This window comes from Engystomops pustulosus, chromosome 2 (genome assembly GCF_040894005.1).
Source record: "Engystomops pustulosus chromosome 2, aEngPut4.maternal, whole genome shotgun sequence".
NCBI lineage: Eukaryota > Metazoa > Chordata > Amphibia > Anura > Leptodactylidae > Engystomops > Engystomops pustulosus.
In genome coordinates this window covers 202,481,095-202,494,503 of record NC_092412.1, presented here as the reverse complement: position 1 = coordinate 202,494,503, position 13,409 = coordinate 202,481,095, and the positions used below count along the sequence as shown (strand labels likewise).

At 44.6% G+C, this 13,409-nt stretch overlaps 1 long non-coding RNA gene across 1 annotated transcript in view; it reads left to right on the top strand.

The window, feature by feature from the left end:
- The window catches only part of LOC140116715 (uncharacterized), a 182,096-nt gene that overhangs the window by 59,466 nt on the left and 109,221 nt on the right, over nt 1–13,409 (top strand). The window contains exon 2 of the long non-coding RNA XR_011852932.1: nt 2,694–2,744. This is a non-coding gene — a long non-coding RNA (uncharacterized lncRNA). The remainder of the gene's footprint in view (nt 1–2,693; nt 2,745–13,409) is intronic.

Genomic DNA, 13,409 nt, shown 5'->3' with positions numbered 1-13,409 from the left:
CATTAATTACCAGTTAGTAAATAATAGCTATGGAGATGGGCAATTGCTGCTCTCAGCAACTGTTAACACTCTCATTGTATTGAATGAAGCAGTAGGTTGCATGTTCAACTTGCCGCTCCATCGATTAGTGAGAATGGGAACCCCATTTTAATGGTAAGTGGGGGTTCCATCAGTCATAACTCTGCTGTGTAGATTTTTATCCCCTAGTTTACCAAGCATGCCTTTACGCAGCTGGGGTTTAGATCCTATTTGACTTGCCTCTGCCTGTTTCTTAGAACAGCAATAAAGATCTTAAGTTCAGAATGGAATGGTGACAGTGGAGTTTGAAAGAAAATTGAGCTTAAGAAATAATCTGTAAAGAAAAATCATAATTATTTAACCGTCTAGCTGGTGACATCACCATGACAAGACATTAGTATTCTGATAGAAAATATTGCACCCACAATAGAGGATGGGTTGATTGTAGACACCACCCATTGATGTTATCAAACAGCTTCTTTCCACTAACAGTTAGTGGTAGTTTTTCAAGATTGTCACAAGATTGGTTAAATGATTCTAAATGTTATATAGTTATAAGTTACTTACTTGCATTACCAATGAATACATTAGACTTGGCATTATTATTCCTTCACAATGAGGTAGTGCTGACAGTGATAAACTGTGAAGGCAGCTCCATGGACAATGGAACTGGTAACATTCAATCGTACATTCATACATTCCCTTGAGGAAAAATGCAATACAGGATTAATTTTATTTTTTTGCAAGTATTTACTACAGACATGTCTGGATGTCAACCATTTTAAGAGCTATTTTCAATGTTCTATATCTATTATTTGGAGGTTTAATGGGAATTGAATGTTTATGTCACAACACTGATGCATTCTAAGGTCAGAACTTTCTCTAGGTCAGCTTATAATGTGTTTTTTTCCTCATTGTCTGACTTTCTGCTATAGATCAGAAGTTTGTGTTTAATATCATTGCTGTATTGCCTTATCCCAATGGTGTCAACTCAAATATGTCTTTTTTACGTTACGGATATAATCCAGAAATTATAGTTAACTGAGCTATTCTCCTGAGTCCAGGGACTATGGGCTTCATATATCCAAGCTTTAAACTACGAGTACTGTATCTAAATCAAGCAAAGATGTTAGAAATCAGCTAAGTTTGAACCAAATTTTCCATTGAAGTTTTAAGCAAGTTTTGCGCCTCCCCAAGCAATACAGTCTCCTGGCATCGTGTTTAAGAGAAATGCAATAAGATTTCAAGCATTACTATTTCTGTTCCCTATGCAATTTCTGTGAAATTCCCCTTTAAATCTAAACGCTAATGAGGCAGAGTAATGTTTTTATAACCTGGAGCACTGTTATTGTATTACTCATGTCCCCACAGACACTAAATGAACATAAAACCCAGTTTTTATAAAATTTGTGATTATAAAGATAAATGAAATCAAAGTTTACCTAGCTACCTGCCAGCTTGTTTCCTGAGTCCCTGATGTGTAAGGAGAAAGGAGCAGAGCACCCCACCCAATTCGGAAAACACTTGTTATCCTGCACTTTTACAAAAATGACTCCTTGATCCCATCCTCCAATGATTCCTGTTTTCGTTCACTGTGTCAAGTGAATCACGCACTTGCACTGCCAGCAACTTATTCTCTCCATGCACGTATAGATAGGAGACATCCAGGCCATCTTCACTTCTATATGTGCATGGACATGTTGCGTACCTTGCTCACTGGTGTGGTGTGGTGAATGCGCAGATAGCAGTGAAGATAAGTCGTCCATCTCTACTCTATCTGCACATGTCCAGAAGAAGGTGCTGACTCAGAGATACGCTTGATGAGGTCAGCGAGAACAGGAACCGGAGAGTGAAAGGAAAAAAAAGGAGGAAGGGAGGGTTTTATAAAGTGCAGGATGACAAGCGTTTTCCAGAGGTGGGTCCTCTGCTTGCTCCACATTCTTCAGAGACTCAGGAAAAAGGCTAGCAGGGATCTAGTAAACTTTGTATCTAATTAATCTTTTTAACCAAAAATGGCAGAAATTTTATAAAAACTGGACACATGATGTTTACTGTCTGAGGGATCATGGGGTGTCCATAAAAAGCACCTATGGTGACAGGTTCTCTTTAAAAGCACTAGTATGCCACATGCCAAGATTACCTGATGCTAGATGACTATTAATTACCCCCCCACACACACACACACTCATCCCTGTGTACCCCAAGCTTCATTTCTTATCTTTGCATGGCCACATTTCTGTAAAAAAATAAGTTTAAAAGATATGCAAATTAGCCTGTGGTGCTCTGCAGAGCACCATCAGGCTCCACCATAATATAATAACAGCCGCATTCTGAGAGACGGTTATGTAATCTTTTCAAATCTGGGCGGGTATAAATTATGTTACAGTGGAGCCTGATGCTCTGCAGACCACCACCGGCTAATTTGCTTATTTTATGAACTTATTTTATACAGAAATGTGGCCATGCACAGATATAAGAAATGAAGCTTGAGACACACAGGGACGAGGAGGTACTTAACAGAAATCTACCATCAGGTAATCTGATGGTAGATGTCCTTTAAGGTGATAAGGACTTATTCTATGGATATATTATCAATACTTATCCCAGGAAACCACTTAAATCAAATGTATTTAAATAAATTCACATGGTTTCATTATTTATTATTTTTATTACAGTGATTTGGGGAAGAGAAGAATCAGATTCTTACCTATCGGCTTCATCAGGAGGTTAGTATCATAATTTTAAGGTCTAAACAGATTGATCACATTAGTCTGACCTACCTAGATTCACGTAGTAAATGCACGTCACTGCATATTCACAGCACTACCACCCATCACTATGCATTGTAGTCATGTCATCCCTTGCTTGTGCAATAAAATACACAGATTACGGGAAAATGGTGCGCAATCAGCATGTTGCGGCCTCTCGCAATACACCACCGTTCTGGTGTATGTCACATTTTGTTAAGGTGTTAAGGACTTCTTCAATGGATTTTATCAATACTTATCCCCATAAACCACTTACATCTAATATATTTATCTATATTCACATGTTTTTTTTTTATTATCTTTATTACATTGATCTGGGGAAAAGCAGAGTCAGATTCTAATCAGGCATTGATTTATGGGTGCTAGATTTTTCTCATGGTCTAATGTACACAGGTCCTCATGTCTTGCAAATTGCTTTAGAGACGAGTTCCCAAACTACAACCAAAATAGACTTGTTTATCGCAAAGTGCTATCACAGCAATTAAAACAGTAACTTAATTCTTCTGCTCTGTCACAGCTTTTAACTGTATTGGTATCTTGAGGACACCAATACAGTAGAAAGAAGCAGGAACTACTGGAGAAGGAGCTACAATGATAATCCACCTGTCCATACCTTCCTACACCTCCTGTAGTCCCAGGCAGTGTGTGGCAGAGTGTAGTCTGTGCACAAGTCATGGGCTATCTGAGAGTGCATGAGGATACATTGGGGCACATTTAGTAATGGACTTTGCATTCTTTTCAGTGCAAACTGCTTGCACATGTATTTAAGAAGGCGTTTTGTGCCGTGGCTGCACTATTCTTCATGTAAATACTTGATGTATAAACTATGATACTATGAAATAGGCATACCCAGACTCATTTGCACTCATACCAAGGTCCACTCTTGCTCCAGTACCTATGTTGCATCAATACAACACTCCCGCTTGGGCCAACAATGTTGAAGGTCACATCATAATGCTCCAAGCAACTGAATATTATTTTTTGTAAACGTAATGACTAATTTAAAAAAATCATATGCAGATTTACTATATAACAATATGTGTACCGATGTGTACAAATGTTGTACCCTCAACAAGCCATAGCACAAATCATTTCATTTGTAATCACAAAGAGGCCCGTGGGCTTCTTCTAAAAAGCTTGGGTATGTTTCTTTGTTGTTCTTGGTATTTAATGTTAGAGCATTGCCACAGAATTTGTCAACACATAGTATACTGTATAATTCATCATTCATCACTTTTCTAACTTCTGAGTCTGTGTGTGTGAAAGCATGAAATATTTATCAAGCATAAAAACATTCCTAAGTATGCTCATCTTCAAAGAAGCTTGTGAGGAAATAAAATAAATGCAAATGTCACATTGCAATTTTATGTTGAGATATGTCATTATTATCTTTATTAATGACTATGTTGAAAAGTAGCATCTCAGTATTTCATCTTTATATACAAGTCTAGTATAATATATTAACAGCCTTTACCCTGGTGGCACATGCTACTACTCTATAATTTTTCACATAAGATCTTTCTACATATCCAGATGAAAGGATAAGCGAGAAGCCTTTGACTTCCCCAATGACACCTTACTAAGAAAGCATATACTGAATATTGGTACAGAGTTCTCTATTTACAATCACAAGCTGTAATCATTTGCATCCAGAAACCAGAATGCTTTTAAGAAAGGTTTCAGATGATTTTTAGACAATTTTGTGGACTGTATGACAAAAATGGCATAACCTAGCAAAATATGGCAAAAACTGTGCAAAATGTTATGGCATAAATAAGGCCAACAAATGGAGGGAGCAAGGTTGGACTAGACAGTTTTAACTACACCAGGCTTATAATTCAGCATCAGACACTTTGCTTTATCTAACTTTAAGATTAGAGATGAGCGAGCACTAAAATGCTCGGGTACTCGTTATTCGAGACGAACTTTTCCCGATGCTCGAGTGCTCGTTTCGAGTAACGAGCCCCATTGAAGTCAATGGGAGACTCGAGCATTTTTCAAGGGGACCAAGGCTCTGCACAGGGAAGCTTGGCCAAACACCTGGGAACCTCAGAAAAGGATGGAAACACCACGGAAATGGACAGGAAACAGCAGGGACAGCATGCATGGATGCCTCTGAGGCTGCTTAATCGCACTATTATGCCAAAATTATGGGCAACAGCATGGCCATGACAGAGTGACAGAATGAAGCTAGATAGCATGTAAAACATCCAATAATTGACCCTGACACTATAGGGGACGGCATGCAGAGGCAGCGGCAGCGGCAGCAGCGGCAGGCTAGAGTGTGTCATGGCAACATACCCTAAATGGACTCAGGCTTCAAACCAATGGGTGGCAGAGAGGAACCAAAGGAGGTGAGCAAGAAGCGCTCAAATAATATCGGTACATGATAAAAGTTTGCCAGTATATTTTGTGGATTACACAGCAGGGTGGCGACAAAGTTAACAAGTTTGATGTGGAAGCCAAGAAAACAACCCAAAATTCTGCCTGACACAGCTCGTTTGATAAGGGGACCATGTATGGAGGCAGTGAACTAGTAGTAGATTAAAGGTGCTGCAGTTAAAACTATGTTAGTTGGATCTTGGCATGGAGCTGGCGCTCCGCTGCCAGGCGAGCTTTCGCCAATCCAAGCCCCTGTCTCTAGGCTACTCCCCAAACAGCACTTCTAAGAACCTTTTGTATAAGATCAAGTGTAGTAGCGTTCTTATAAGTTTGGGATATGGCGGGTGAGGGGAATGTAAACATCTGCGCAAGAAGCGCTGAAATAATATCCGTAAATGAAAAAAGTTTTCCAGTATATTTTGTGGCTTACACAGCAGGGTGGCGACAAAGTTAACAAGTTTGATGTGGAATGCCCTGCAATAGCTCTTGGGCGGTGTGCCTTTTATCACCTAGGCTCAGCAGTTTGAGCACCGCCTGCTGTCGCTTAGCGACGGCACTGCTGCTGTGCCTAGAGCTACCGACTGATGGCGCCATGCCCACGGATGGTAATTCGGAGGAGGAGGAGGTGGAGGAGGGGTGGGAGGATTTGGAGGTATAGTAGGCCTTTGAGACCTGGACCGAGGTAGGCCCCGCAATCCTCTGCGTCGGCAGTATATGACCAGCCCCAGGGTCAGACTCGGTCCCAGTCTGCACCAAGTTAAGTGTAGTAGCGTTCTTATAAGTTTGGGATATGGCGGGTGAGGGGAATGTAAACATCTGCGCAAGAAGCGCTGAAATAATATCCGTAAATGGTAAAAGTTTGCCAGTATATTTTGTGGATTACACAGCAGGGTGGCGACAAAGTTAACAAGTTTGTTGTGGAAGCCATGAAAACAACCCAAAATTCTGCCTGACACAGCACGTTTGATAAGGCGGGCATGTATGGAGGCAGTGAACTAGTAGTAGATTAAAGGTGCTGCAGTTAAAACTATGTTAGTTGGTTCTTGGCATGGAGCCGGCGCTCCGCTGCCAGGCGAGCTTTCGCCAATCCAAGCCCCTGTCTCTAGGCTACTCCCCAAACAGCACTTCTAAGAACCTTTTGTATAAGATCAAGTGTAGTAGCGTTCTTATAAGTTTGGGATATGGCGGGTGAGGGGAATGTAAACAGATGCGCAAGAAGCGCTGAAATAATATCCGTAAATGGTAAAAGTTTGCCAGTGTATTTTGTGGATAACACAGCAGGGTGGCGACAAAGTTAACAACTTTGATGTGGAATCCATGAAAACAACCCAAATTTCGGCCTGACAAACCTCGTTTGATAAAGGGACGATGTATGGAGGCAGCTATATGGACGACTTTTGGAGGTAGCAATGGAGACAACGTGTGGAGGCTGCTATGGAGACAATTCAATTTGGATAGTGCCTGTATGTGGCAGTCCAAAACATTTTTCAAACCAGAGGAGCAGGTAGGTGGCCCTCCAGAAAAATGGAATAGATTGAGTGCCTGTATGTGGCAGTCCAAAAAAGTTTTTAAACCAGAGGAGCAGGTAGGTGGCCCTCCAGAAAAATGGAATAGATTGAGTGCCTGTATGTGGCAGTCCAAAAAAGTTTTTAAACCAGAGGAGCAGGTAGGTGGCCCTCCAGAAAAATGGAATAGATTGAGTGCCTGTATGTGGCAGTCCAAAAAAGTTTTTAAACCAGAGGAGCAGGTAGGTGGCCCTCCAGAAAAATGGAATAGATTGAGTGCCTGTATGTGGCAGTCCAAAAAAGTTTTTAAACCAGAGGAGCAGGTAGGTGGCCCTCCAGAAAAATGGAATAGATTGAGTGACTGTATGTGGCAGTCCAAAAAAGTTTTTAAACCAGAGGAGCAGGTAGGTGGCCCTCCAGAAAAATTGAATAGATTGAGTGCCTGTATGTGGCAGTCCAAAAAAGATTTTAAACCAGAGGAGCAGGTAGGTGGCCCTCCAGAAAAATTAAATGCATAAAGTACTATAGGTAGAGCCAGTGGGCCCTGTCAAAAAATAGCCAGTTTCCTCTGCTTTACTGTACAAAGAGCAGGAGAAGGAGGAAAATGAGGAGGAGGAGGAGTGGATAAATTATTCAGGTTGAGCTTCCTTCACCTGCTGGAGATTGGAAATTAGGAGAAATCCATGCTTTATTCATCTTGATAAGCGTCAGCCTGTCAGCGCTGTCAGTCGACAGGCGTGTACGCTTATCGGTGATGATGCCACCAGCTGCACTGAAAACCCGCTCGGACAAGACGCTAGCGGCAGGGCAGGCAAGAACCTCCAAGGCGTACAGCGCCAGTTCGTGCCACATGTCCAGCTTTGAAACCCAGTAGTTGTAGGGAGCTGTGTGATCATTTAGGACGATGGTATGGTCAGCTACGTACTCCCTCACCATCTTTCTGTAAAGATCAGCCCTACTCTGCCGAGACTGGGGACAGGTGACAGTGTCTTGCTGGGGTGACATAAAGCTGACAAAAGCCTTGTAAAGCGTACCCTTGCCAGTGCTGGACAAGCTGCCTGCTCGCCTACTCTCCCTCGCTACTTGTCCCGCAGAACTATGCACTCTGCCGCTAGCGCTGTCAGAAGGGAAATACTGTTTCAGCTTGTGCACCAGGGCCTGCTGGTATTCATGCATTCTCACACTCCTTTCCTCTCCAGGGATGAGAGTGGAAAGATTTTGCTTGTACCGTGGGTCCAGGAGAGTGAACACCCAGTAATCGGTGCTGGAATAAATTCTTTGAACGCGAGGGTCATGGGATAGGCAGCCTAGCATGAAATCTGCCATATGCGCCAGAGTACCAACGCGTAAGAATTCGCTCCCCTCACTGGCCTGACTGTCCATTTCCTCCTCCTCCAACTCCTCCAATTCCTCTTCTTCTGCCCATACACGCTCAACAGTGAAGGACTCAACAATGGTCCCCTCTTGTGTCTCGCCAACATTCTCCTCCTCTTCCTCCTCATCCTCCTCCACCTCCACCTCCTCCGATATGCGCTGAGAAACAGACCTAAGGGTGCTTTGGCTATCAACAAGGGAATCTTCTTCCCCCGTCTCTTGTGAGGAGCGCAAAGATTCCGACCTCATGCTGACCAGAGAGTTTTTCAACAGGCCAAGCAGTGGGATGGTGAGGCTGATGATGGCGGCATCGCCACTGACCATCTGTGTTGACTCCTCAAAGTTACTCAGCACCTGACAGATATCAGACATCCACGTCCACTCCTCATTGTAGACTTGAGGAAGCTGACTGACCTGACTACCAGTTCTGGTGGAAGTTGACATCTGGCAGTCTACAATCGCTCGGCGCTGCTGGTAAACTCTGGATAACATGGTCAGTGTTGAATTCCACCTCGTGGGCACGTCGCACAACAGTCGGTGAGCGGGCAGTTGGAGGCGGCGCTGCGCTGCCCTGAGAGTGGCAGCATCTGTGCTGGACTTCCTGAAATGCGCACAGATGCGGCGCACCTTCGTGAGCAAATCAGACAGATTGGGGTATGTCTTGAGGAAACGCTGAACTATCAGATTTAACACATGGGCCAGGCATGGCACATGTGTCAGTCTGCCGAGTTGCAGAGCCGCCACCAGGTTACGGCCGTTGTCACACACAACCATGCCTGGCTTCAGGTTCAGCGGTGCCAGCCACAGATCAGTCTGCGCCGTGATGCCCTGTAATAGTTCTTGGGCGGTGTGCCTTTTATCGCCTAGGCTCAGCAGTTTGAGCACCGCCTGCTGTCGCTTAGCGACGGCACTGCTGCTGTGCCTAGAGCTACCGACTGATGGCGCCATGCCCACGGATGGTCGTTCGGAGGAGGAGGTGGAGGAGGGGTGGGAGGAGGAGGAGGCATAGTAGGCCTCAAACACCTGGACCGAGGTAGGCCCCGCAATCCTCGGCGTCGGCAGTATATGACCAGCCGCAGGGTCAGACTCGGTCCCAGCCTCCACCAAGTTAACCCAATGTGCCGTCAGCGATATATAGTGGCCCTGCCCGGCAGCACTCGTCCACGTGTCCGTGGTCAGGTGGACCTTGTCAGAAACGGCGTTGGTCAGGGCACGGATTATGTTGTCTGACACGTGCTGGTGCAGGGCTGGGACGGCACATCGGGAAAAGTAGTGGCGGCTGGGGACCGAATACCGAGGGGCGGCCGCCGCCATGAGGCTGCAAAAGGCCTCGGTCTCTACTAGCCTATAGGGCAGCATCTCCAGGCTTAGCAATCTGGAGATGTGCACATTAAGGGCTTGGGCGTGCGGGTGGGCTGCACTATATTTGCGTTTCCGCTCCAGCGTCTGGGGTATGGAGAGCTGAACGCTGGTGGATGCTGTGGAGGATCGTGGAGGCGACGATGGGGTTTTTGTGGCAGGGTCCTGGGCAGGGGGCTGACTATCAGCTGACACAGGGGAAGGAGCAGTGGTGTGCACGGCCGGAGGTGAACGCGCTTGTTGCCACTGAGTGGGGTGTTTAGCATTCATATGCCTGCGCATACTGGTGGTAGTTAAGCTAGTAGTGGTGGAACCCCTGCTGATCCTGGTTTGGCAAATGTGGCACACCACAGTCCGTCGGTCATCCGGTGTTTCCTTAAAGAACCTCCAGACTTCTGAAAATCTAGCCCTCGCCGCAGGAGCCCTTGCCACGGGAGCTTCACTAGTTGACACATTTGGCGCTGATGCACCAGCTCTGGCCCTGCCTCTCCGTCTGGCCCCACCACTGCCTCTTCCAACCTGTTCTGGTCGAGGACTCTCCTCTGTCTCAGAAGCACTGTATTCACCCGGCCTCTCAACCCAGCTTGGGTCTGTCACCTCATCATCCTCCGATCCCTCAGTCTGCTCCCCCCTCGGACTTCCTGCCCTGACAACAACTTCCCCACTGTCTGACAACCGTGTCTCCTCATCGTCGGACACCTCTTTACACACTTCTTCCAATACGTCAACAAGGTCATCATCACCCACAGACTGCGACTGGTGGAAAACCTGGGCATCGGAAAATTGCTCATCAGCAACCGGACAAGTGGTTTGTGACTGTGGGAATGGTCCAGAAAACAGTTCCTCAGAGTATGCCGGTTCAAATGGCAAATTTTGCTGGGAGGGGGCAGACTGGGGGGGAGGAGGCTGAGGTGCAGGAGCTGGAGGAGTGCCGATTTCGGTGACATGGGTGGACTGCGTCGAAGACTGACTGGTGGACAAATTGCTCGAAGCATTGTCGGCAATCCACGACATCACCTGTTCGCACTGTTCTGGCCTCAACAGTGCTCTACCACGATTCCCAGTAACTTCAGACATGAACCTAGGGAGTGTAGCTCTGCGGCGTTCCCCTGCTCCCTCATAAGCAGGTGGTGTCTCACCCCGCCCAGGACCACGGCCTCTGACCCCTGCAGTAGTTGGACGCCCACGTCCCCGCCCTCGTCCTCTACCCCTAGCCCTCGGGTTAAACATTTTGAAAATGAGAGTTATAACTTGAATTTTTTTTTTAACTTTTTTTTTTGTTTTTGTTTTGTGTTTTTTAGTTTTTAAAACCAAACAATGCTATCCTATTGCTATGGCTATTTTATAGCCAAGTATGAAAGCACACTGCTATGCCAGATGAGATGACGCTGAGTTATGAAAAAAATAAACGTAAAATAAAAAAGGAAATGGCAGACTGTGCCTAATTGAAATACAACCCCGGGCCCTAATAAATTTTCCCACTTCGGTCTTTGCGATGGATATGTGCGTCACTAAGCGCAAAACACAGTGGTCGCAAGTCTGACTCCAAATTGCTCACAATTTGCTAGTAGATGCACTGCAACAACTACAGCCACCAGCAGATCAACCAGAAATCAAATATATATAACGCTACTGTAGGCGTAATTAAGCCGTTTGTATTCTCCTATGGCTATTTTCTAGCCAAGTATTACAGCACACTACTATGCCAGATGAGATGACGCTGAGTTATGAAAAAAATAAACGTAAAATAAAAAAGGAAATGGCAGACTGTGCCTAATTGAAATACAACCCCGGGCCCTAATAAATTTTCCCACTTCGGTCTTTGCGATGGATATGTGCGTTACTAAAACACAGTGGTCGCAAGTCTGACTCCAAATTGCTCACAATTTACTAGTAGATGCACTGCAACAACTACAGCCACCAGCAGATCAACCAGAAATCAAATATATATAACGCTACTGTAGGCGTAATTAAGCCGTTTGTATTCTCCTATGGCTATTTTCTAGCCAAGTATTACAGCACACTACTATGCCAGATGAGATGACGCTGAGTTATGAAAAAAATAAACGTAAAATAAAAAAGGAAATAGCAGACTGTGCCTAATTGAAATACAACCCCGGGCCCTAATAAATTTTCCCACTTCGGTCTTTGCGATGGATATGTGCGTCACTAAGCGCAAAACACAGTGGTCGCAAGTCTGACTCCAAATTGCTCACAATTTGCTAGTAGATGCACTGCAACAACTACAGCCACCAGCAGATCAACCAGAAATCAAATATATATAACGCTACTGTAGGCGTAATTAAGCCGTTTGTATTCTCCTATGGCTATTTTCTAGCCAAGTATTACAGCACACTACTATGCCAGATGAGATGACGCTGAGTTATGAAAAAAATAAACGTAAAATAAAAAAGGAAATGGCAGACTGTGCCTAATTGAAATACAACCCCGGGCCCTAATAAATTTTCCCACTTCGGTCTTTGCGATGGATATGTGCGTTACTAAAACACAGTGGTCGCAAGTCTGACTCCAAATTGCTCACAATTTACTAGTAGATGCACTGCAACAACTACAGCCACCAGCAGATCAACCAGAAATCAAATATATATAACGCTACTGTAGGCGTAATTAAGCCGTTTGTATTCTCCTATGGCTATTTTCTAGCCAAGTATTACAGCACACTACTATGCCAGATGAGATGACGCTGAGTTATGAAAAAAATAAACGTAAAATAAAAAAGGAAATGGCAGACTGTGCCTAATTGAAATACAACCCCGGGCCCTAATAAATTTTCCCACTTCGGTCTTTGCGATGGATATGTGCGTCACTAAAACACAGTGGTCGCAAGTCTGACTCCAAATTGCTCACAATTTACTAGTAGATGCACTGCAACAACTACAGCCACCAGCAGATCAACCAGAAATCAAATATATATAACGCTACTGTAGGCGTAATTAAGCCGTTTGTATTCTCCTATGGCTATTTTCTAGCCAAGTATTACAGCACACTACTATGCAAGATGAGATGACACTGAGTTATTAAAACAATAAACGTAAACTAAAAAGAAACTGGCAGACTGTGCCTAATTCTACTCAAACCCCTAATAAATTTTCCCACTTTGGTGTTTGAGGTGGATATGTGTGTCACTAAGAGCTAAACACAACGGTAGCAAGTCCCCCTGCAAATTCCTCACAATATGGTACTAGCTGCAAATAATAAAAAAAAAAAATGTATAACGTTATTGTAGCCCTAAGAAGGGCTGTTGGGTTCTTGTTGGAGAATCACTCCTGCCTAACAGTAAGCTAATAGAACAGCCTAACGCTTTCCCTGACCAGCAGCAGCTCTCTCCCTAGCGGCATCCAGACAGAGAATGATCCGAGCAGCGCGGGCAGCGGCTAGTCTATCCCAGGGTCACCTGATCTGGCCAGCCAACCACTGCTATCTACGTGTAAGGGTACCACGTCATGCTGGGTGGAGTGCAGAGTCTCCTGGCTTGTGATTGGCTCTGTTTCTGGCCGCCAAAAAGCAAAACGGCGGGAGCTGCCATTTTCTCGAGCGGGCGAAATACTCGTCCGAGCAACGAGCAGTTACGAGTACGCTAATGCTCGATCGAGCATCAAGCTCGGACGAGTATGTTCGCTCATCTCTATTTAAGATGCTTTCTATAAATGTGTCCCACCATGATCATTTAATCACGTATTGAAACTCCATTGCTCTGTTGTAGTTACGTCTAGTTTATGTTGAATAATATCTTTTTGCATTGTTACTTAGGTATAGGAGCCAAAGAGGGTATCCTATGCAGTTAAAGTAAGTTTGGTCATGAGATTAAATCAATATGTATACCATTTTCAGGACATAGAGAAAGTGAAACTTTCACTTTCAGATAGGAGATTATGACTACCATTGCTTTGCGTCTGCTCCGCAGCAGACCCAAACCGGTGGTAGTCATAAGCTCCTATCTACTTTGAGAGGGATCACTAGTGAGTGGTTACTTGTATTATCT